This window comes from Ovis aries, chromosome 2 (assembly GCF_016772045.2).
Source record: "Ovis aries strain OAR_USU_Benz2616 breed Rambouillet chromosome 2, ARS-UI_Ramb_v3.0, whole genome shotgun sequence".
In the NCBI taxonomy this organism is placed as follows: domain Eukaryota; kingdom Metazoa; phylum Chordata; class Mammalia; order Artiodactyla; family Bovidae; genus Ovis; species Ovis aries.
Window position 1 is genome coordinate 112,066,841 of NC_056055.1, and position 26,496 is coordinate 112,093,336.

Consider the following 26,496-nt stretch of genomic DNA (forward strand, 5'->3'; position numbering starts at 1 on the left):
AGAATCCCAGGGACCGGGGAGCCTGATGGGCTGCCATCTATGGGGTCACACAGAGTCGGACACGACTGAAGCGACTTAGCAGCAGCAGCAGCAGCATAGTAACCTCAGACTTAATCTGAGGTAATTTGGTCACTTTATGGGATAATGTCAAGAGAGTCTTCAAAGAACTGAGTGTCCTAGCAGCGTTTTCAGATGCCCTTGTCTTTTATAACAAGTGATGAATTGTGATGAAATGCACACGTGAAGAGTTGAAGGAAAGAAGACTGCGCTGACGGAAACTGGAGTTTAGGGCACCTGTTTAAAACTGTGCACACTGGTGTGTGTATATATATATATATATATATATCTCATTGTGTGTGTGTCATAAATATACACGCAGATAACCAACCAGGACCTACTCTAGAGCACAGGGAACTCTGCTCAATACTCTATTAACAAACTAAATGGGAGAAGAATTTGAAAACCGATACATGTATACGTAGAACTGAATCACTTTGCTGTACACCTGAAATTAATACAACACTGTTCGTCAACCCTGATATAAAATAAAAATTTAAAAACAGATTAAAGAAGAGCCTCAGTGTTCTCATGTATAAAATGAAGATACTGATACTATAATCTCCTTTGCATGACTGATGCAAAGATTAAATGTGTGAAAGTGAGCACCTTTAAGAAGTTGTAATTTTGGACAGAAGCTGACAAAGTGAGATTTGAAAGCTTTCAAGAAGGAGAAGCAGGAAGACAGCATCTCCTGGGAAGACTATCGGTTCCACTGCCTCCTTCAGATCGAGCCCTCTGCACTGAACAGCCCTGCTGGACACGGGTGTGTCAGTGGCGGGACCGGACACTTCCCAACCACTGCCGCCCTTGGCTCCTGAGTCCACGGGTGGTGGCATGGATTCCGCCTTCCCTTGTGGGTGGCTGGCAGAGGGCTGGCCTCACTTTGGTGCCTTGCCCCCGTTGCTTGGGGAAAAGCACCAAGAAAAAAAGAAGTGAAAGGGGGCTAGTACTCTGCTACCACCGGGCCAGCCAAGGTCAGGACGGCCACTGTTACCTTGGGCAAGGCTGGCTCACCTACCAGTGGGTGCCCTGGCTCAGGTCCTCCCACTGTGGCAGCCCACAAACAAATTTTAAGTTTTACATACTATTTAACTCAAAAGGAAGAGAAATGAATACACATGACTGTTGACAGGCTAACTATGTAATAATAAACCTAACCTGGATTCCATCTATCTTTATGCTGATGCTGTTACAAAATTCAGAGTTTGTAATGGAGGAAGAGACCTCAAAGGCAGAGGTGCCTGGGGCCCGTGAACGTCCCAGGACAGCCCGGTTGCCAGTGGCTGCGGCTCATCTGTGCCCGGCACGCGTTGTCTCATTGGCTGTAAGTCGCGTCTGCCACTAGCCTCTCTTCAGGGCTGTACTGTGTGTGAACCTAAGTCAGTCGGTGTCACACGCTTTGCAAAGAAGAAAGCAGGTCCTGTGTTCTCACACTCCTTATCGTCTAAGTGGGAGACAGTCAGCTGTTAACAACAGGTGCTTTGCAGTGGCTCATTCACGGGGACGTTTCTTTTATGAGTTAATTAGTCATAACTCCCTCGTGAGCAAAATGCACATCTGCGAAAATAAAACTGCTCACTGAGAGTGAGTTACTGGTGTGTAGGTGGGGCACAACCAGCCCTTAAAAGGCTTAACGAGAACCCTGATGCACTCAGAAGCTGGACTGCCAGAATGGACATCATCAAAAAAGCTACAAACAATAAGTGCTGGAGAGGGTGTGGCGAGAAGGGAGCCCTCCTACACTGTTGCTGGGAATGTAAACTTGTGCAGAACAGTACGAAGATTCCTTAAAAAACTAAATACAGAGCTACTTATGTAATCCAAAAATCCCACTCCTGGGCATATATCTGGAGGAAACCGTAATTAAGACACATGCACCCCAAAGTTCATAGCAGCCCTATTTACGGCAGCCAGGACATGGAAGCAACCTAAATGTCCATCAACAGAGGCAAGGATAAAGATGTGGTACATTCACACAATGGAAGAGTATTCAGCCGTAGAAAAAATGAAATAATGCCTCATGCAGCAACATGGAAAGACCTAGAGACCGTCACACCGAGTGAAAAACGTCAGACAGAAAAAGACAAATATTGCGTGATATCATGTGTAGATGAGATCTAAAAAATGGTACGAATGAAATTACTTACAAAACAGACTCAGAGATGTGGAAAACAAACTTATGATTACCAGGAGGGAAAGGATGGGGAGGGATAAATTGGGAGATCGAGATTGATATACACACTGTTCTATGAAAAACAGATAACTAATAACAACCTACTGTATAGCGCAGGTTGTTGTTTGGTTGCTCAGCTACGTCTGACTGCGACCCCTTGGACTACAACAAACCAGGCTTTCATGTCCTTCACCATCTCCTGGAGCTGGCTCAGACTCATGTCCATTGAGTCGGTGATGCCATCCAGCCATCTCATCCTCTGTCATCCCCTTCTCCTCCTGCTTTTAGTCTTTCCCAGCATCTGGGTCTTTACTAATGGGTCAGCTCTTCGCATCAGGTGACCAAAGTATTGGAGCTTTAGCTTCAGCATCAGTCCTTCCAATGAATATTCAGGACTGATCTCCCTTAGGATGGACTGGTTGGATCTCCTTGCAGTCCAAGGGACTCTCAAGAGTCTTCTCCAACACCACAGTTCAAAAGCATCAATTCTTTGGCACTCACCTTTCTTCACAGTCCAACTCTCACATCCATATATGACTACTGGAAAAACCATAGCCTTGACTAGACAGACCTTTGTTGGCAAAGTACTGTCTCTGCTTTTTAACATGCTGTCTAGGTTGGCCATAGCTTTTCTTCTAAGGAGCAAGCATCTTTTAATTTCATGGCTGCAGTTACCACCTGCAGTGATTTTGGAGCCCAAGAAAATAAAGTCTGCCACTGTTTCCATTGTTTCCCCATCTAATTACCATGAAGCAATGGGACCAGATGCCATGATCTTAGTTTTCTGAATGTTGAATTTTAAGGCAGCTTTTTCACTCTTATCTTTCACTTTCATCAAGAGGCTCTTCAGTTCCTCTTCACTTTCTGCCATAAGGATAGTGTCATCTGCATATCTGAGGTTGTTGATATTTCTTGCAACAATCTTGATTCCAGCTTGTGCCTCATCCAGCCCAGCGTTTCACATGATGTACTCTGCATAGAAATTAAATATACAGAGTGACAATATACAGCCTTGATGTACACCTTTCCCAATTTGGAACCATGTTGTTCCATGTCCAGTTCTAACTGTTGCTTGTTGACCTGCATACAGATTTCTCAGGAGGCAGGTCAGGTGGTCTGGTATTCCCATCTCTTGAAGAATTTTCCACAGTTCGTTGTGATCTACATAGTCAAAGGATTTGGCATAGTCAATAAAGCAGAAGAAGATGTTTTTCTGGAACTCTCTTGCTTTTGTGATGATCCAACAGATGTTGGCAATTTGATCTCTGGTTCCTTTGCCTTTTCTAAATCCAGCTTGAACGTCTGAAAGTTCTTGCTTCACATATTGTTGAAGCCTCACTTAGAGAATTTTGAGCATTACTTTGCTAGCATGTGAGATGAGTGCAATTGTGTGGTAGTTTGAACATTCTTTGGCATTGCGTTTCTTTGGGCATGGAATGAAATCTGACCTTTTCCAGTCTTGTGGCCAGTGCTGAGTTTTCCAAATTTGCTGGCATATTGAGTGCAGCACTTGTATAGCATCATCCTTTAGGATTTGAAACAGCTCAGGTGGAATTCCATCACCTCCAGCAGTTTTGTTTGTAGTGATGCTTCCTAATGCCCACTTGACTTCACATTCTCTAGATGAGTGATCACACCATAATGGTTATCTGGGTCATTAACATCTTTTTTTATAGTTCTTCTGTGAATTCTTGCCACCTCTTCTTGATATCTTCTACTCCTGTTACGTCCATACCATTTTTGACCTTTATTGTGCCCATCTTAGCATGAAATATTCCCTTGGTATCTCCAATTTTCTTGAAGAAATCTGTAGTCTTTCCCATTCTATTGTTTTCCTCTATTTCTTTGCATTGATCACTGAGGAAGGCTTTCTTATTTCTCCTCGCTATACTTTGGAACTTTGCATTCAAATGGGTTTATCTTTCCCTTTCTCCTTTGCTCCTCTTCTTTTCTCAGCTATTTGTAAGGCCTCCGCAGACAACCATTCTGCCATTTTGCATTTCTTTTTCTTGGGGATGATATTGATCACCGCCTCCTGTGAAATGTTATGAACTTCCGTCCATAGTTCTTCAGGCACTCTATCAGATCTAGTCCCTTTGATTTAGGTCATACCTGAATGACCTAGCGGTTTCCCCTACTTTCTTCAATTTAAGTCTGAATTTGGCAATAAGGAGTTCATGATCTGAGCCACAGTCAGCTCCTGGTCTTGTTTTTGCTGTCTGTATGGAGCTTCCCTATCTTTGGTTGCAGAGATTATAATCAATCTGACTCAGTACTGACCATCTGATGATGTCCATGTGCAGAGTTGTCTCTTGTATTTTTGGAAGAGGGTGTTTGCTATGACCAGTGCATTCTCTTGGCAAAACTCTGTTAGCCTTTGCCATACTGCATTTTGCATTCCAAGGCCAAAGCTGCCTATTACTCCAGGTATCTAAGAGCCATGCTGTGTTGGGCCACCCAAGATGGATGGGTCATGGTGGAGAGGTCTGACAAAACATGGTCCACTGGAGAAGGGAATGGCAAACCACTTCAGCATTCTTGCCTTGAGAACCCCATGAACAGTATGAAAAGGCAAAAAGATAGGACACTGAAAGATGAACTCCCCAGGTTGGCAGGTGCCCAATATGCTACTGGAGAAGAGTGGAGAAAAATCTCTGGAAGGAATGAAGAGGCTGAGCCAAAGCAAAAACAGTCCAGTTGTGGATGTGTCTGGTGGTGAAAGTAAACTCAGATGTTGTAAAGAACAATACTGCACAGGAACCTGGAATGTTAGGTCCATGAATCAAGGCAAATTGGAAGTGGTCAAAGGGGAGATGGCAAGAGTGAACACTGACGTTTTAGGAATCAGTGAACTAAAATGGACTGGAATGGGTGAATTTAACTCAGATGACCATTATATCTACTACTGTGGGCAAGAATCCCTTAGAAGAAATGGAGTAGCCCTCATGGTCACCGAAAGAATCAGAAATGCAGTACTTGGATGCAATCTCAAAAGTGACAGAATGATCTCAGTTCATTTCTAAGGCAAACCATTCAATATCACGGTAATCCAAGTGTATACCCCAACCACCAATGCCAAAGAAGCTGAAGCTGAATGGTTTTATGAAGACTTACAAGACCTTCTAGAACTAACACCCAAAAAAGATGTCCTTTTCATCATAGGGGACTGGAATGCACAAGTAGGAAGTCAAGAGATAGAACAGGTAACTCTTAATACTCTGTAATAACCTATATGGGAAAAGAATCTAATAATGAGTAGATATACGCATATGGATAACTCACTCATTTTCCTGTACAGCAGAAACTAACATTATAAACCAACTACGCTTTATTGACTATGCCGAAGCCTTTGACTGTGTGGGTCACAATAAACTGTGGAAAATTCTGAAAGAGATGGGAATATCAGACCACCTGACCTGCCTCTTGAGAAACCTGTTTGCAGGAAGAAACAGTTAGAACTGGACATGGGACAACAGACTGGTTCCAAATAGGAAAAGGAGTACATCAAGGCTGTATATTGTCACCCTGCTTATTTAACTTCTATGCAGAGTACATCATGAGAAATCCTGGGCTGGAAGAAGCACAAGCTGGAATCAAGATTGCCAGGAGAAATATCAATAACCTCAGATATGGAGATGACACCACCCTTATGGCAGAAAGTGAAGAGGAACTCAAAAGCCTCTTGATGAAAGTGAAACAGGAGAGTGAAAAAGTTGGCTTAAAGCTCAACATTCAGAAAACGAAGATCATGGCATCCGGTCCCATCACTTCATGGGAAATAGATGGGGAAACAGTGTCAGACTTTATTTTTGGGGGCTCCAAAATCACTGCAGATGGTGATTACAGCGATGAAATTAAAAGACACTTACTCCTTGGAAGAAAAGTTATGACCAACCTAGATAGCATATTAAAAAGCAGAGATATTACTTTGCCAACAAAGGTCCGTCTAATCAAGGCTATGGTTTTTCCAGTGGTCATGTGTGGATGTGAGAGTTGGACTGTGAAGAAAGGTGAGTGCCAAAGATTTGATACTTTTGAACTGTGGTGTTGGAGAAGACTCTTGAGAGTCCCTTGGACTGCAAGGAGATCCAACCAGTCCATTCTGAAGGAGATCAGCCCTGGGATTTCTTTGGAAGGACTGATGCTAAAGCTGAAACTCCAGTACTTTGGCCACCTCATGCGAAGAGTTGACTCATTGGAAAAGCCTCTGATGCTGGGAGGGGTTGGGGGCAGGAGGAGGAGGGGATGACAGAGGATGAGATGGCTGGATGGCATCACCGACTCGATGGACATGAGTCTGAGTGAACTCTGGGAGTTGGTGATGCACAGGGAGGCCTGGCGTGCTGCAGTTCATGGGGTCGCAGAGTCGGACATGACTGAGTGACTGAACTGAACTGAACTGAACTGAACTATACTACAATAAAAATTAAAAAGACAAACAAAAAAGCGGGACCTCCTCCTGCCATGTCTGGAGAATGCGGGAGGGCCAGGGTGAGGGCCACACAGGAGGGCTCCTCCTGACCTGTCTGCGGCTCCTAGTCTCCTTTCAGACACCACACCTTCCAGACTCCCTACCCATCCTGGGTCAGGGGTTCACCTCATGTACAGAATCTTCTGCTTGTCATTTTTCACATCCTGAAAGAGTTCCTTTTCAGTTCCAACTTGTTCATGGTGATAAGAGAGCGCTGCGGCTACCCCCAAACACCTCTATTTGGTAAAAAAATTCCAAGTTTGGTTCATGGTAATCAGATACCTATTCAGACTTTATTTTTTAGCCTGAATTATTTTATCTTTTCTAGCTTTATTAAAGTATGATTGATGAATAGCAATTGTACATGCTTAAAGGGTACAATGTGATGTAAATTTACTTTGTGTATTGATGATCAAGCTAATTAATATGCCCATCACCTGAGTGACCATTTGTGTGTGTGTGTGTCTGTGTGTGTGTGTCTGTGTGCATGTGAACACTGAGGATGTACTCTCTGAGCAAAATTCCTGTTATACCAGCCTTAAATATAATCAGTAATGAAAGACCTCATCTAGGCCTGCATCTTCTTGGAGACGAGGTCTTTAGGTCAAAGTCCCTTAATTGCACAGTCTCCTTGACTGCAAGCAGAGCGTCTGGATGGCCTGACCCTTAAGGCTTCTCCAGCACAACGACTGTGGGACTAGGCCCCAGGTCAACCCACTCTGGCCCGGGTGTAGGGCTTTCACAGCGCCTCTTCCAGGCGGTACTGAGGTGTTACCCGAGGTGCTACACTTCTCAGTAAAAATCCACTGGCCTTATCTTTACCTTATCCTTTAAATTGCATCTTTGTTGATATTTCTAATTCATGCAATAACACAATGCAGGTATGTATTTCACACATACACATACACATATATGTGTATACACATAGCGAGAGCTCAGAGATACTGTGTGTTCAGTTCTAGACCTCAGTGATAAAGTGGATACTGCAATGAAGCAAGTCCCATGAACTTTTTGGTTTCCCAATACATGTAACAGTAGTGTTTACGTGGTAGAACAGTCTATCAGGTGTGCAATAGCGTCGTATCTGGGAAAAAAAATGTTTGTACCTTAATTTAAAAATACATCATTGCTAAAAAATGCTAACATCTGACAAGCAGGTGCCACAAGCCTTCTCTTTATGAAAAGCAACACTCTGTGAAGGACAACACAAGATCTGACTGTCTACACAAGATATTTTACTAAAGGGGATACATGGGGCCTTCAATCTATAAAGAGCAACACTCTGTGAAGGACAACACAAGATCTGCCTGTCTACACAAGATGCTTTACTAAAGGGGATACATGGGGCCCTCCTTGGGGGTCAACTGATTAAAAACCCACCTTGAATGCAGGGGACTTGGTTCTGTTTCTGGCTGGAGAACTGAGGTCCCACATGCTGCGGGGCAGCCAAGCCCATGAGCCACACCTCGAGAAACCTGTGTGCCAGAATGGAGACCCAGCACAGCCAAAAAAGAAAGAGATAAAATGGAAATAGAGGGCACACATGACCCCCAAACTTCACATCCCATGGCTTTAAGGTACAAAGAAACACGCAAGCAGGGCCATTTGCCAGGTGACATGTGGCACCTTGGGACACCACCTCTGGGGTCAGCTTCAGTATGACCTGGCTCAAAGACACAGAGCTTCAAACTTGCACATTTCCTTGAGATGAAGCAGTGGGGTCCACTTTCCACTAGTCTGGGGAGGGAGATGGAACAAGTGCAGGCAATTCCTTCCAACGGTTCTGCTTTACAGGAGGTTCCCTAACTACCCCAGACAGCTGAAGGCCTGAGAGAGCCAGGAGCCTGCCCAGCTTGCAGGTTACTGGAGTCTTACGGGTGCAGCTCTGGGCCTGCTGTTAGGAACCCGGATGCTGTGGATAAGTGGAGAGGCCGACCTGCCAAATCTTTGTTCCTACTGATGTGGAAGGACCCAGAACCCACAAAAACACAGAGACATTAAATCACTCCACAATGTTCGCTGAGATCTGCTCTGCAAAGCACAGCACTGTCAGACTCCTTACTGACAACATGTATTTCAACATCTGCGTGTCTGTCTTCCACATTTGTATTGACACAGGTAATTTTTGGAGCTGTTTCTGTATTTATCACCCTCCTATTTAAACTGAGAAATTACCACTTGGATACGTGGCTTCTTGAAGCCAGAGTTTTATTCTCTCAGTTGAAGTGGAACTTCTTTCTCATACCTTCAGACATTTTTAAGAGAACTGCCATCTACCTGGGACTTGCAAGCATGCCCTCCAAAGCTTTTGTTCACACCTACTGAGGTAATGCAGGAGCTTGAGCCCAGTGGTTTCCCTTGTAGGCGTGTCTCCGGGCAGGTGATGTAACCTCTCTGAGCCTCAGTCTCTCCCCCCTGAGAAATGGGCACAGCAGTGCTGCCCCACCATGCAGCGTGTTGAGGACCCAGGGAGATGCCCTGTCGGCAGGCCCAGCGCACAGGGCGCGGCTGTCCACACAGCCAGCAACTCTCACGGTCACTGAGAAACACAGCCACACAGGAGCTTGTATTCCATGTGAGCAGCTGGATGAAGCAACTGTTAAGGTGTCACCTCTGCTGAGTCCGGAACACGGGTTAATGATGGCCAGCTGTTTAAGTCAGCACAGCCAGGGGAAGGCGGGGAGGGGCAGCCAGCGGGACCATCATGGCAAAACACCCTCTAGAGATTCAGAGATGCCTTCCACACCAGCAGCGACTCCTCCGTGAACTCAAGTGAGATCGCCCGTGGTTCACATCAACGCCTGTGTCTGTGCGTTCACACCTGCACGAGACGGGGCTGGACGAGATCACATCTAACGGCTGTAATTATTGAGTAGTTACTCTAAGTCATCACAGGAATTTCCACGAAGGTAGGCTGATTTCTTTGCTTCCCTGCATTTTGATACCAGGGCCTGGAAAGGATCTGTGCATTGTTCTACGTCTCCACTAGCTTTGCCATGTAAATAGAAGAATTCAAATGAGCAACTGATGCAAAGTGCTTTCTCATCACCCAGAGTCCCTAGAATCCCTTCCAGTAGCAGAGGGACCATGCGGCTGAAACACTGACGGAAAGGCTGGACACGCTGCTCTGGCTGCAAGCAGAGGTTTGCTGCCAGAGGCGGTCAGCGCTTTGAGACCGTCCCGCATGGGCATCCCATATCTTCTCCCCTTGAAACAGGGGTGCTGCTGGTGAGGCCGAGGAGCCCTGCATGGAAATGCAGCCCTGGTCACCCCATGTTGACCAGATCACAGGGATGTGGGCCAGGTCTCTCTGCAGTTACATCTCCCTTGCTTTACTCTCAGGAAACTACAACGAGCTTTTTTGGGTGGGGGGAACAAATAACTGACATATCATTCCTAAGTACAAATCACAGTTCTTGACATCACAAAAGCTGGTAAAAAGATCATTAGGGACAAAAAGAGAACACTGTGAGTTTATCTGCTATTCAGATAAACACTGAAATCTCAGTTCTTTCTTACCCTGGAAATTGTCTCTTAGGGTGCTTCGCTTTTAAATTTAAAAGGTGTTTATTATGAAAATGTACCATAAAGCAAGAAAAAAAAATGAATCCATATTCATAATGCATTAACACTGATATGTTCTCCATGTTCTTTCCCTATTTCCTATCTCCAAAGCATAGCTATACAAACAATATGTCATCACACAAACTTTTCAGCTTCATTACATCACTTCTCACAAATGTACTTGCTGTCCCTGCCTGAATCACAGTTGGTTTTAGTGGCTGCATAATATTCTAGTCACTGAGATGAGAGAATTAACATTCTGTATTTTTTGACCCTAGTTTTTTTTCCCCCCTTTCTTCTGAAATTGTTTTTAAAAATGCAGGAGATATTTTCAGGCTTATAAACTCATTCTTCTTTTGAATTATTTCCTCAGGGAAAATACTGAAAAGTGTGACTGTGAGAGCAAATACTGTTGGTGTAACTATTGACATTTATAGCTACATAGCTTTTTTACAAAAATCCACTTCTTTGTTAGTGATGGCAAGCATGATCTCATAAGACTACCTCTTTCTGAAGAGGGTGAAGGGGCAGCTCATTCAACAGGGCTTATTCCTGCCTGTGGGTTTGGACGTGCCCCTGAGCACACCCTGATACAGAGGTCAGTCTCAGAGGCTGTGGGGTTCCTGCCCTTTGCCTCTGGTCAGCTCCCTGCCCAAACCCCTCTTTTCCACGAGGCAGTGTTTTAGAAGTTTCAGAACCTAGAGTGGGCTTTCAGTTGTGCATTTGGGGTAAGCAGAAAGAGGGTTCACTTCCCTGCCTACCTTCAAGTTATCAACAGTTCAAGTTATTACGGATTTTAAAAATTCTGATCCAGGGTCAATATCCCGTATCTATTCCTAGCTTTGAACACAAACACATTGATTGCTCAGGAAAGAGAAATCACCACCTCTCCATGCTGGTTTTGCGCCATGAAAAGGCATTTCTCACTGTGTTTAGGGCAGAAATTCCTCTTCTAAGCCTCCCCTCCTCCTACAGAGAAGTGCTGAAGTGAAGTCAGTACTGCTCAGCTAGCACTTGCAGAGCCTGGGAGACGTGGCTCAGAAGAGGGAGCAAGGCACTGGTGGTTTCTCCGCATCATCTCCTCCTCTGACATCTTCACTCATGACCAGCACATTTGGGTCAGACGGTGTGTCTCCGGGGCGCTTCCCCAGTTTGTGAGAAGGTTCACTCTCTCTGAAAGGACACAACTCCATGTTCAGAGCATGTCTGAGATTGGGAGTCAAGGGATCTCTGTGACTGCTGGGAAACGTTCATCATTTTCAGCTACAAGCTTCGTAAAACAGACACAAAAGGAGTGCCGCGGTGCTTCTGAGGTGCAGCTTGTGTTTTCCCATGTTGAACAAGAGAAGCTTGTTATGTCAGCTGCTCTGAGCGTTTCTAAACATCTCTCAGATGCTGGTCTACCAGAGGGCAGGGACATAATCTGTATTTCTCACCGCTGCTTAAAGACCAGAGATCCTGCTTGCCCTCTCTATTTAGTGTGAGCAAGTGAAACCAGACTCCTTTGACATTTTTCTTGGCTTATTTTCACTCTCCCAGATCGCCTAGAACCTCCACTGGCTTCTATCCTGAAATCCTGCGGTGCCAATTTCCTTATTTGGTTGCTGGAGCTGCTCTTTGCCTGGGTCAAACATTCTGCTAAGCTTGCAGCCTCGTTGCAACCCCCGCCCCCGCCCACTGCACCCGCCCCCCCAAACACACACACACACACACACACACACACACACGCACTCACGTCACTGACTCAGCCTCCCCTGCCTTCGTGCGCCAACCACCCAGCACTTATGCCCATTTAAGGAGTGCCTGTGGAAACTGTAAGGGGCAGAGAGCTTTTAGCTGTCTGCAAAGTCTGCCCTGTTGCACACACTCCGAGTCACTGCAGAGCCTGTGTTTCACATGCATGCCCCCCTCACGGGGCAGGGCACACATCTCAGGAGTGCAAAGGAGCCCGAAAATCCTGAGGGTGCCGCATTGCGATTCCGTGGTTCCTCAGAGTTCTGGCTCCTCTCCTCCTGTGGCTGGGGGTAGAGGGGTCTGGCTTTGTTTTCCACTGTCCCCAACCCGAGGAGCCCACTGGACACCCCATCTCAGGTCTGAAGGGATGGGCCACCAGGCCCAGCTGGACACACCACAGGCCGCCCCCCGCAGGGTCCAGTCCCCCACCCGTCTGCTCTGCTTATGGGGCTGCAAACAGCCAGCTCCTCTGGGGCAGAGCATACTTTCTGATCCCTGAGCTCAGACCTGTGGAGAGGGCACAGCTCTGTGCATCCCCTAGTGAAGAAAGAAGCTGCCAGTCCATCCTATAAAACACAGCCATGCTCCTTCCCATGCAAACAGGGAGAAATTTCTTGGGCAAGCACACGGCCTTTCGGCTCCTAGAACAAAACGGATGGCGATATTTATTATGTCAAATAAACACATCATCCACACTGCAAAAGGAAACCAGGAAAAATCAGCTGAACAAAGCAGTTTTCAAGGTTCTGATCCTTTTGCAACTGGCTCTTGTCTAACTCAACCGAGAGACAAAGACCGAGCAATTTTCCCAGACGGAGGCGCTGGGGTGATTCAAGGCCCACAGTCTGTTCCCAAGATTTGCTGGGCAAAGCAATCCGAGCCGTTCCCAAAGGTAAGTAATATAAACATACAGGATATCCTGTCACTTCACATCATGGCTCATTTAGCACTGAAAGTAGTCTGTGCTTCCCCTAGTCCACCGTGCTAATCGCTGAAGCCCTGTTTCTGCCAGGCACTGGACCGGACGCTGCCACCAGCCTTCACGGTGGCCACCTGGTCATCACAGGAGCAGGCCACAGCCCACAGAAGCACAGCTCTCCTGCGCCCTCATTGCTCGGTCCAGTCCGCTTGCTGTGCCCACCACAGTGACCAGTGTGGGCATAGCACACAGCTGAACGGAGCTCCCCAAGCATGGGACCCTCTGCTGTGTACAGTCTCCGAGCAGGGGACAGGCAGGATATAGACTGTAAATGCACTTCCTATCAGCCCCGCTGGCTGTGCCCTCAGGGACTCATGTGCCTTGTACTAGGTTGGTGAGTTCACACTTGTCCAGGGTTCAGAGACCAGGAAGCTGGGACACTGTTGTACTTAATTCTATCACAGAAGCGCCACACGGGACTTTCCTGGTGGTGCAGCGGGTACGAATCTGCCTGCCGGTACAGAGGACATGGGTTCGAGCCCTGATCCAGGAGGATCTCACGTGCTGCGGGGCAACTAAGGCTGCGTGCCGCAGCTACCGAAGCCCGCACGCCTAGAGGCTGTGCTCTGCTACAAGAGAGCTCATCGTGACGAGAAGCCCGCGCATCGCAGCTAAAGAGAAGCCGCTGCTCGCTGCAATTAGAGAAGAGGCCGCACAGAAACACAGACCCAGCACAGCCAAAACCAAATAAATAAATATAAAATGAAATAACACGTAGTAATTTCACTAAAAAGAAAAGAAACCCCACACGGCTACTAAAAGAAAATGGCACGGTATGCCTGCAATGGCGAAGCAGTCACAAGCACACTTCTCAGAGAAAGAACTCTGTGAAAGCCTGTTTCTGAGTTTTTAAAGTGAATGTTCCCATTTATACATCCATCCTGGTGTTGCTGAGAAGAAATCTGGTGTCAGCCACTATGAGATTTAAAATGTTCAGGAGGAAAGTTTTAAACTGAGGACATTGTAATGTGACTTGGGAAACACCATCAAGGTCAGCTCTAGGTCCAGCGTTCTGGGGAGCCTTGTGAGGAAATACGGGCAATCGAGAAGCGAGCCCAGTATTGCACGACATCCCTTATACTCAGAATTCAAACAAAAAGGATACAGATGAACTTAAAGAACAGACACAGGCTGAATGGACTTAGAGAAGGAACTCGTGGTTCCTGGGGCCGGGGAGGAGGGCGGGGAGGCGGGTGGGGAGGAGGCATAGTCAGGGAGTTTGGGATGGACACGGACACACTGCTGTATTTAAAATAGATTATCAACAAGGACCTACTGAATAGCACAGGTAATTCTGCTCAGTGCTCTGTAATAACCTAAATGGGGAAAGAATCTGAAGAGAATAGACATATGCATGTGAATAACTGAACTACTTTGTTGGACACCCGAAACTATCACAGCACCATTACTTGGCCACGTGTTCTGTGCTGAACTCTGTCATATTCGATTCTGTGCAACCCCGTGGATTGTAGCCCATCAGGCTTTTCAGTCCATGAGATTCTCAAGGCAAGATACTGGAGCGAGTTGCCATTTCCTCCTCCAGGGGATCTTCCCAACCTAGGGATTGAACCTGTATCTCTTGCATCTCCTGTTTGGCAGGCAGATTCTTTACCATTGCGCCATCTGGGAAGCCCCAGCTGACCATACGCCAATAGAAGATAAAAAGTTAAAAAATGAAAAAAAAAAAAAAAAAGAAACTAGCCCATGGCTGGCCTTCCAAACCCGTCTTTGTGCCAATTCTGCTGCAAAGCAGCTGTGTCAGTTTGGAGTAAATCCCTTCATCCCTGTGACCCTCACTTTCTGAATCTCTGACACGTCGGCACCATTTCCAACCAGAATTCCCAGTGTGGTGAGACCTCTAGACTGCCAAGCCCAGCAGAAACACCATATTTGCTCAGGACAGACCTTACAGGCTATTGCGCAATTGACTTCCACCCTATTGCCCCCACAAACGTGGTAAAGTGGAGGAATTTGAAGTATGAGAGCTCAGGGAAAAAACCCAGAACAATTAGATTAAAATAATTGGAAATAATTTCCTGGAACCTAAACTGATAAACTCTCAGAAGAAGAAAGGTGATTATCCTTATGGTTTTCACCCGTGGGTCTCAAATTCAGCCAGAAATAGGTTGAGTTACAGCAGCCTTTCTCTGAGTGAGTTTGGGATCACAAACTTTCTGAGGCTGGTCTGCAACTTAACACTGAAGGCAGAACCCATTACTGGCAGATTTTAAGTACATTTTTGGGTTGTTGCTTCATCGCTCACCTTCCTCCCTGGATCTGACCCCTCACATCCCAGCAGGACGGACAGTCCTGAGGGATGCTGTGGGACCCCTGGGGAGGCACGGCTCAGAGACAGGAAGCAAAGGGCTGCGTGCCCAGTACCTGATCCCGGCAGCAGTTACTGGGGGTCAAGAGGCAGTCAGAGCCACTAGGAAAGCCCACAGTCAGGTTCACCAGTTATGATAAACCTGACTGTGTTTTGCTTTCCTCATCCTAAGCAGACAGCAACCACTTTGCTCTGAGGCATGGGCAGGTTCTCAAGATGCTTTTATTCTTATTTATCCTTAGAAGCAGCCCTGATCCTAGCAAAGTGCTGCAGGCATGACATGGTAAGATGGGCACTGACTTGGAAGGGAGAAGCCCATCAGCTTCTGTGAGTCCAGTTAAATCCAGAATATTTTCATATTGTCCTTTTCCACTGGCTTAAATCTTTACTTGCAGTTATAAGTTCCTTTGAGGAAAAAAATGGGCATTGTTTGTACCTTCAAATATGAGGCAATAAACAGATTCCAATTTCTCCTTTTTTTAAATGATCATCTTTCTCAAAAGAAACCACATCACAGTAAGCACTGCAGGGGCAACATGCTTCTACAGCAGCATTCCAGTCCTTGGGGTGGATCCTCCTGCCAGGCCTGCATTCTTTCCACAGTCTGGCAGCCTGGCTGCTGGGGGGCCCTGGGGGGAGGGCTGGGAGCCGGGCTTTTCAGGCTCATTCTCATCCTCGGAGGTACAAGCTGGATTTAGAAAAGGCAGAGGAACCAGAGATCAAAGTGCCAACATCCATTGGATCATAGAAAAGAGAATTCCAGAAAAAATATCTATTTCTGCTTCATTGACTATGCTAAAGCCTTTGACTGTGTGGATCACATAAACTGGAAATTTCTTAGAGATGGGAATACCAGACCACCTGACCTGGCTCCTGCAAAACCTGTATGCAGCTTAGGAAGCCACAGTTAGAACTGGACATGGACAATGGACATGAACAATGGATTGGTTCAAAATTGGGAAAGGAGTACGTCAAGACTGTATATTGTCACCCTGCTTATTTAACTTACATACAGAGTACATCATGCCAAACGCTGGGCTGGATGAAGCACAAGCTGGAATCAAGATTGCCAGGAGAAATCTCAATAACCTGAGATACATAGATGATACCACCCTTAGGGCAGAAAGTGAAGAGGAACTAAAGAGCCTCTTGATGAAGGTGAAAGAGGAGAGTGAAAAAGCTGGCTTTTAAAAAGTTGGCTTAAAACTCAACATTCAAAAAACGAAGATCATGGCATCCAGTTCCATCATTTCAGGGCAAATAGAAGGGGAACCAGTGGAAACAGTGACAAGCTTTATTTTCTTGGGCTCCAGAATCACTGTGGATGGCGGCTGCAGCCATGAAATCAAAAGATGCTTGTTCCATGGAAGAAAAGCTATGACAAACTTAGACAGCATATTAAAGAGCAGAGACATCACTTTGCTGACAAAGGTTTGTCTAGTCAAAGCTATGACTTTTCCAGTAGTCATGTTGGATGTGAGAGCTGGACAATACAAAGAAGGCTGAGTGCCAAAGAATTGATACTTTCAAACTGTGGTGCTGGAGAAGACTCTTGAAAGTCCACTGGACTGTGAGGAGATGAAACAAGTCAATCCTAAAAGAAATCAATCGTGAATATTCATTGGAAGGACTGATGCTGAAGATGAAGCTGCAATACTTTGGCCACCTGATGCAAAGAGCTGACGCACTGGAAAAGACCCTGACGCCGGGAAAGACTGAGAGCGGGAGGAGACGGGGACGACAGAGGATGAGGTAGTTTGATGGCATCACCAACATAATGGACATGAGTTTGCTCTCAGCAAACTCCAGAGGGACAGGGAAGCCTGGCGTGCTGCAGTTTATGGGGTTGCAAAGAGTCAGACACAACTTAGCCACTAAGCAACGACAGTATAAATGATGCCATACAGAGTCTGTCTGTCTCTCTCTGTCTCCCTTCAGTTAGTGTGATAACATCTAGTTGCATCCGTGCTGCTGCAAATGGTCCTATTTCACTCTCATTTTTGGCTGAGTAACATTCCATTGTATACATACACCTCACCTCTATCCATTCATTTGTTGATGGATACCCAGGTTGCTTCCATGTCTTGGCTACTGTGAATGGTGCTGCCATGAACACTGGGGTGCACGTGTCTTTTAAATTATAATTTTCTCCGGATATATGCCCAGGAGAGGGATTGCTAGATCATATGGCAACTCTGTTTTTAGTGTTTTGAGGAAGCAAAACTGTTTTGAATACTCACTCGTTAAAAAATACGTCCTCGTCTACTGGTGACAAAAGAGGACAGAGGTGTCCAGCCTTCCCTCCAACCAGAGGCATGATGGCACCGTGAGGCCGCCGGGGGCTGCAGCCTCAGGGGAGGGTCCGTGTGGAAGCCCCGCGGTGCCGGGAGCCAGGGAGACGGGGCAGGAGGCCGAGGGCCCCACGGCGCCTGCTGGGTGCTCGCGTGGCTTCCCACACAGGCTGGCCCACAGATCCGGGCATGGCTGCCCCCTTCAACGCTCTTCCTGTTTTGGGGGGTGGGGGTGGGGGCAAAGGTGGCTCCTCACAGGGGCCACTGCAGTAACGGCTGCAGCCCTTTCCCGTCCTCCCCCAGCCCCTGGCGTCTCCCTGTCTCTCAACACCTCTGCACTTTGGGGGTCTCTGTCACCTGACACATGGTCAGCCGCGGCTCCCCACTCTCAGCGCAGCGTGCATGCACCATCGTGCTCCTCCCGGCTCGTCCTGGGCCCACGCCCCCACGGCCACGCTTTTCTGTCCTGAACTTTCAGCCCCACGCCTGCTCCCCGTTAGCAGGCTCCTGACAATCGTCTCCTGTCCTCAGACCGCCGCCCAGGAGCCCTTGCCCGTCGCTGAGGCCACTTCCCCTCTCCTCCCTCGTCACCCGTCTCTGTAGAAGCAGGGCTCTGTCGCCCCTGCCTCCGCATCCTCCTCATTCACTCTCTTCTCACCCTTCGTGGCCTTGCTTTCCCCCGGGCGCTGTACCCACATCGGGCCTCAGGGGCCCTCCCGGTCAGCAGGACACCACACCGCCAAGCCTCCTCCTAACACTGCCCAGTCCTCAACCCCGCGGGCCCAGCCCCGGCCTCCGCCATCGGCCGTGGCGGCTCTTGCGGCCTCTGTCCGGCTTTCCTGGCCACTTCTGCCTGCTCGTGTCCGTGAGCCACCTCGTTCTGTGTCCGACTCTGACCTCTAGGCACTTCTCAAGCGCCCGCCTCCTCTCTAACAGGCTCCCCCTGGGGTATTTCTCACACCTCTCGTGTGTGGGAGGCTGTTGGAATACGTCTTTAACCTCAACCTCTCTTTTCAGTTTCAGAAATTTCCTTCCAGTCCCCTCTACGACACGCCCCCCGGCACCCGGACCACAAGCCCAGAGGAGAGGTTCTCCTTCCCCAGGTTCCACGCCCATCGCCCCGGGTCAGACTCCCATCACCTGCCACTTGTACTGTTACCGTCCCCTCCCACCTCTTCCTCCAGCACACCTTCTGCAAAGCGGGTTTCCTGAAACACAAATCTTATTTTAGAACTTTGCTTTCAGGTAAGAGGGCTGGCCAGGTATTTCGATCCATCACTGCAAACAATTTAGAAATGTTTGATGAAACATAAATCTCATCTTCCAACACACTGAAGTGCTCTCAGGAAGTAAGGATCCCTGTGGGTGGAGAGCAGAGCTCTGAAACCTCACTCATCCTGAGGGAACTTTCCAGAAGCCAGAGAATGGGCCTCAGTTTTCACAGCCTCATAAAAACCTCAGACAGAGGAAGAGACCCCAGGCTGGCTTCAGGGGCGGAGTTTCATAATCATAGTGCCCTCCCTGGAGAGCGGAGACCCCCTCCCCCAGAGGCCCGCAGGGTCAGCGTGACCAGACGCCAGGACTGTCCACCCACGAGTGCGGCCAGAACCTGGCAAAGGATGTTGCCTCATTTCAGGACAGCAGAGGGGAGAAAGTCCAGAGAAGGTGAAACCACGAAAGACCCTTTGTCTAGACTTACAACCTAGACTACTGTCATGAAAACAACCCCCCAGCCTTGAATCTGGTCTGAAACAGTCCCAGGCTGGCAGTTTCTTTAGATGGCTAGCAGAGCAGGCCCTCCCTGCAGGGAATTCTCACAGACAACCTTCCAAGGAATACCAGTGGCTTATAGTAACAGTAACAAGAGTAAATAGATGATAAAGTCACAAAGGATGCCTGGAAATGCAGTATCCTGAGCAAGAACCAGGAGAAAGAACAAAGAAACAGACCCGCAGATCCTTCCAATACCGGGTGTATTAGATACAGGGTGTATAAACATAATACCATGTTTAGAGAAACAAAACACATTTTAAACATTTCCCTTGTTCAAAGCCCTGAGTTGCTTCCCACTGCGAAGGCCTGGTCTTCACAGTCAGCTCATCAGGACGCGTGTCTTCCCAGGCACACACTCAGCTTTTCACCAGCTCAACACCACACTCCTCACCAAGCCCTCTCAGATCTGCCCAGAAGGAGCTGGGGTATTCTCTCTCACACTCCCACGGATGGACTGCAGTAGAGAGCAGCATGTCATATTACAGAATGGTCAGTTTTCCTCAATGGACAGTAGGCTCTTGTGAATCTAAAGCTTGTCTTTTTTAAAAAAAATCTCTTTGATTAAACTAAAAAATCTCTGATTAAAAAAAAATCTCTGGAAGTGTCATGTACCTGTCCTGGTACTTTCTACACAATTGAAATCAACAAGGTTTGCTGAATCTTGTTCAATATAAAGTCACTCACCATGTTGAACAGTTTCCGAGGCGCTCAGATTCGTGCAGCACAAAAGCAACATTTTGTATTCGAGCTTCTCACTGGTTCCAAAATCTCACTATGGAGCCTTCAGTTTCCTCACTGCTGCCTGTAAAGTCCATGCTCATTTCTTACCTTCAAACTTTGGTTCATTTGCTTTCCCCACCTTGAAGCTCTTCTCCTCCCTGTGCTCCTGGAAACACACTCTTCCTCACTTTGTTTTGGGCTCACGTCCTGTACTGAGCAGTAGTTAAGTGTTGAGGCTGGTACCTGACTGTGCAACCCGAGCCCTAGGCCCTCATGCAACTTAGGGGCTTGTTCATCACTCAATGTGCACGTATGAGAGAGGGAGTGAGGCTGAAGCAGCCTCTACAGGGCACAGCGTGGAGGTTCTGCAGAGCTAAACAGCTGCCGTCTAACCCAGCAGTCCCACTCCTGGACATACGCCCAGAGAAAACTCGAATTCAAAAAGATACATGCACTCCAGTGTTCACAGGAGACATGTAGACAACCCTCTGTCCTTTGGCAGAGGCATGGATAAAGAAGATGTGGTACACAGATACAACAGAGGATTCGGTTCAGCTCAGTTCAGCTCAGTCGCTCAGTCGTGTCCGACTCTTTGCGACCCATGAATTGCAGCACGCCAGGCCTCCCTGTCCATCACCAACGCCTGGAGTCCACCCAAACCCACATCCATCGAGTCGGTGATGACATCAACCATCTCATCCTCTGTCATCCCCTTCTCCTCCTGCCCCCAATCCCTCCCAGCATCAGAGTCTTTTCCAATGAGTCAACTCTTCGCCAAAGTACTGGAGTTTCAGCTTTAGCATCATTCCTTCCAAAGAAATCCCAGGGCTGATCTCCTTCAGAATGGACTGGTTGGATCTCCTTGCAGTCCAAGGGACTCTCAAGAGTCTTCTCCAACACCACAGTTCAAAAGCATCAATTCTTTGGCACTCAGCTTTCTTTACAGTCCAACTTTCACATTCATACCAGACCACTGGAAAAAGCATAGCCTTGATTAGACGGACCTTTGTTGGCAAAGTAATGTCTCTGCTTTTTAATATGCTATCTAGTTTGGTCATAACTTTCCTTCCAAGGAGTAAGTGTCTTTTAATTTCATGGCTGCAAATGGCATTATTTCATTCTTTCTATGGCTGGGTACAAAAAGAATGAAATAATGCCATTTGCTGCAAGATGGATGGGCCTAGAGATTATTATATTAATGCAGTGAGAGAGCAAAAGACAGATGATATCACCTCTATGTGGAATCTAAAAAGTGATATGAATGAACCTGCCTATGAGACAGAAACAAACTCACTGACAGAGAAACTACACTCAATTTCTGGTTACCAAAGCAGAAAGCGGGGCTGGGACAGACCGTGTATTTGAGATGACCAGATACACACTACTATACACAAAACGGATAAACACCAAGGAGCTACTGCACAGCACAGGGGACTATATTGAGTATCTTGTAATAACCTGTAATGGAAAAGAATCTATAGATTACATAAAAATAATATATATCATTGAAACTAACATCAGATTACAAACCAACTACATGTCAATAAAAAGTTGAGAAAAAAAGGAAGTGTGCATGTCTGTATGGATGGATGTGTGTGTGTGTGTGTGTGTGTACATATATGTCTGTACAGATGTATCCACGCAAACACATTTTGTCAATTCAAATGAGTTGTGAGTCTTAGGAAAAGAAGAACAAATATCCTACTTTTTCTTTTTTCTTCCTAAAATCTAACTGCTGCTTGATAAAAGTTGCTGGTTAAATGACCAGTTCTCCCAGATGGAGGGAGACCATGTAGCTAAATCTTCACGCAGGAGTGGACAGTGGTAAGTGATCAGCAGCCTGGCACTGTCCTTAAACATGGTGGGTGCCTGGGTCTCTAAGCTCCACAATGAATATTGTTGAGTATCTATGATACCGTTCTGGACAAGTGAGCAAGGAGATCAAATTCCCTGACTCCCAAGACCACTCATCCTAACAGGGGTACAGAAGCAAAGACCTGTGGTTGTAAGACACTAAATGCCAGGACCTCCCAGGAGGTGGAGCAGGTAAGGCCAAAGCAAGGACCTGTGACCAGGTCACAAGGTGCTCCCAGGATGAGCCAGGAGGAGTGGGACGGGGGCAAGCATTCAGCGCGTGGGCCAAGCAGACACAGAGGCCTGAAGGTGTGCAAGAGCACTGAACACTCAACACAGGGAATCTGCTCTCGCAGGAGCCCGAGGGATGCGGGCCAGGTGCCGCTTAGAACATGGGATCACAATTCCCTAAATACTTCCGCTTTTCCTGCTCAGCCTGGCTTCCTCCCAACCAGCCCCTGGGCTCTGGCCTCTGCTTCAGCCTCTCATTGCTGGGGGAAGGGCTCCCGGTCTGACACCCTGGGACACACGCAGCTCCACCTCCAGCTTCAGGCTCAAGTTCCCACCCGGGAAGCCCTTAAGACAAGGGAGAGGGAGAGGGTAGGATGATTTGGGAGAATGGCATTGTAACATGTATACTATCATGTAAGAATCGAATCGCCAGTCTATGTCCGACGCAGGATACAGCATGCTTGGGGCTGGTGCACGGTGATGACCCAGAGAGATGTTATGGGGAGGGAGGTAGGAGGGGGTTCATGTTTGGGAACGCATGTACACCCGTGGTGGATTCATGTCAATGTATGGCAAAACCAATACAGTATTGTAAAGTAAAATAAAGTAAAATAAATAAATAAATAAATAAAGTGATTTGACATTAAAAAAAAAAAAAAAGACAAAACTAGAAGTGGTCTTCCTTCAAGGAGGAGATACACATCTGCCTGTCTCCATCCTGCACTCAGGACTCAGCCACAAAAGGAAAGCTTCCCTTTAGGACACACACATTCACTGTCCTGGACCATAAACTGTCATATTCACCTCGTGACAGCCCACAGCAAACTAAGTGATACGCCTCTTCAGTAAGAAGGCAGCCGTGTCCCCCGAGACAGGTACTGTGGCCGGTAGACCACGGCTGCCACCAAAGGTGAGGTGAGCCGCAAGTCCACATCTGCCATCACCTTGAACCAGAGGCGCCCACACCGCATAAGGTTTTGATGCTACTCTACACTGAGATACAATGGTCTCGAAATTCTGAATATTCTTCTGAAAAACGTGTCTGTGGGCCCTCTGCCCATGTCTAGACAGTACCAGACATGTGGCACCCACTGCTTTCTGGGTCACCCAAGTCTGGACAAGCGGAAGGGGACTGTTCCAGCTACTGCACACCCAGGCTGTGCCAAGCAGCGCCTTGCTTCTGAGTTAATGCAGTTTATTTCCAACTTGCTGTAGAGGTAACACGCTTCCCTCTTGCATCAGGGAAATCAACCCTGCATGGGTGACTTTTCTCCCGGGTGCATGAGGGGCGCTGTTTTCAAGAGCCATGCCTGTATCCCTAACACACAGGGTCCACGCATGGTGAGTCATCGTTAAGAAGCCACGCCCTTCACAGTGCTGCAGTTCAATATGCTGTGAATGGAAAAGACAGCAGCACCTCGCCAGGGAGATGTGCCCAGACAGCAGGCCCAGGAGCCCTTGGGCTTCAGGAAGATGGCTCCAGACATGCAGCCCCCACCCTGTACAATGGTTCACCCTGTGCCAAGGCCTCTCCACCCCCGGCCAGGCCAAGGGCAGTGGAGGGTCCCCTGCTCCTAAACAATGTGGTCCAGAAACTGATCTACGAACGTCCCCCATCACAGCTGTGACAGGCCCAAGAAGAAGAAACACACCCCCACCCCCCGCCTCCCGGAGCATTTCCAGCTGGGGTGCAGAAGCTGGCCTTTCTGGGGGAGCCAGCTGTCCGGGGCAGATGGCCTCTTTCTGCAGACCCTCACTGTGGAGTGCTCTGTGTTGCTGTATGCTGCCGGTCCCGTGAGAATCGAGAATGTGAACCAGGTGGTGTGTACCACACAGCTGAGTGAGAATGGATGCTCCCCATGATTAGGGGTTCCCAGGAGGACGCCTCACTTCTGCAGGCCAGCAAACAGTCCCTATGTGGCGAGTGGACGGAGGGATAAAGGTTTTGTGCTGAGGGTGGTGTGGAGGCCCGCTGGTGGCCACCCAGCCGGATGATTCGGTCGACCTAGAGATGGATCAGAAGGAGGCAGCGCCGGGCACTGCTGGGGCCACACTCGCCCTAGCCGTGAAGGGGTCTTCACTTTCTCACAGGGACCCATGTCACAGCTGGGGGTGCCTCAGCAGAGGGCTTGCCAGGGAGTGGGTGCCCGCCCACAGCACAGGTGTTCCCATCTCATTCCTCTCCTGGGCACGAACTCTCCATTGACAGTTTAATAAAGGCAAAGCAGACCCCCATCCCCACTGCCAAGGCCGGTCAGAGCTGGGCAGCCCTGCAGGCATGCCCTGCGCATGCCCTCCTCACCTGAGCCGTGCCAGTCCCTTCATGCCAGCCGTCCCCATGGGGCACCAACCCCTGGACGCCTCTCCCCACGGCCCGCTCCCCTGCCTCAAGCTGTACTGAAGGGGAGTCACACTGTGGATTCACCGCTTCTCGTCTGGCTTCCCTCGTTCTGTGTTGTATTTGTGAGGTCCATCCACATCGCAAAGGGCTGTGTTTCACCCAACTGCTGGATGACACGTCACTGGACAACCACCCTGCACGCTTGCTCCACTGTCTGACTGCTGAGGCCGTCCCCATTTGGGACCAGCGTGACCAGGCCTTGTGTGTCCTGCTACAAGCCCCGGGGGCACGTGAGGGAGTGTTTCTCTGGGGAATGCCTCCAGGCCCGGATGCCAGCTCACAGAGCGTGTATCCCATCGAGTCTGCTGAATGGCACCCGGTCTTCACCACGTGTTTCCACAGAGTCTACTCCCACCAGCAGAGTGTGGAATATCCTGTCACTTCAGTCCTTGCCAGCACCTGGGATCAGGAGGCTTTTTCATTTTTCTGCCAATAAGTTGGGAAGGGAATAGTATCTCCTTGTTTGCATTCGCATTTTCCTCATTTCCAGTGAGGCTGAGGAACTTCTCGAGGTTATCGGCAATCTGAATTCCTTCTTCCGTGAAGCGGTGGTTCCGGTCTTTCACCTAGTGTATCTTTTTCCTGTTTGCCTCAGCGCCTTGCTGATTGTATGAGTTCTTTATTTCTTTGCAGGAATTTGTTTGATAACTTGTGTGTGCAGGCAGAGGCCCAGTGCTGTTGCGTGAGTTGAAGATGCCCCCCACTCCGTGGCCTGCCTTCTTACTCTCTTCATGGTGTCTTTTGACGGTCAGGAGTTTATTTTAGTGAATTTAAATTCATCAGCCATTTCCTTTTGTATCTTGCTTAATCCATCTAGGAATTAATTCTTGTATATGGTATAAGGAAGAAATCCATTTAAAAAGTAGAAGCATACAAGCTGACAAGTATTATTCATAAAAAGAGGAACTTTTAGCAGGAAGGTTTCATATTTTCCTCCTTTTCTGCAGCTACAGAGCCTGCCTCTGATGAGAGGCAAAGAGATTGCGTATCTTGCTTACAGAGAATAGAGCGTGAGCCTGCTAGTTCATCGGGAAGTAGGAGTCTGCGTGTCTGAGGCCCCATGCAGGGAGAGTTCCCAGAGCACATGTGTGTGAATCCTATTCATGCACAGTTACATAAATGCTTGAAAAATCCTGGACAGCTTTTATAAAGATGTATAGGAAGCTGCTATGTTGCTACCTGTGGGGAATATATTATTAAAATTGTATGCCTCAGGGGAAAATAACCTAATGTTTAATATTAAATTACTAGAGCTGTTTACTAGGAAAATGGCATCAGATATACCAAACTTTACTTGCAAACTGTTGCAAAGTCCCAAGGGGAATTTACTAACTGTGGGATTAACATGCAGTAGGTGGGGGATGGGAAGCGTGCTGAATACAGCTGTCAAACAGCAACAAGGCACGCATCTGGTGGCAGCTACATCTAGAATTCGGCTGGGGGTTGGACCGTGAATTTGGTCTGATTTTCCTTTCACTGACTTTTTCCTTGTGAGCTAACATGAGGAGTGGCTCACCTCCCCTGGACACTGGCCAGGCTCTCTTGGGTCTGCCCCTTCTTCCAAGCCCTCTCTTCAGGGTAAAGCCGGGACAAAAGGCCAGGTCTCACACCTCTGCTTTCTTTTCCTAAGGCACCTACTCTTTTCCAAGCTGAAAATGCCTAAAATTTTCTTGGGTATGAAGTTATCTCAAAGTAACATCATTCAGGGTGATCTGATAAACTCACACACTAGGAATTAAACAATTCCCTGGAAAGGACAAAGATGAACACACAGATCTATTTATCCTGTTTGGGTGTCTGGTTGTCTAAATATACTGTTTTTGGACAGTCATAAATATGCTCCATAGTATTTGGTAAAGAAGATTAGAATCAAAGATAGGATCAGTGTGGTGGAGACACAGGGATTTCAGAACAAGCAC

General features: G+C 47.7%; 1 protein-coding gene across 8 annotated transcripts in view; it reads right to left on the reverse strand.

The window, feature by feature from the left end:
- PALLD (palladin, cytoskeletal associated protein) overlaps positions 1-26,496 on the reverse strand; it is a 374,395-nt gene that overhangs the window by 80,836 nt on the left and 267,063 nt on the right. The gene's annotated exons all lie outside the window — the stretch shown is intronic.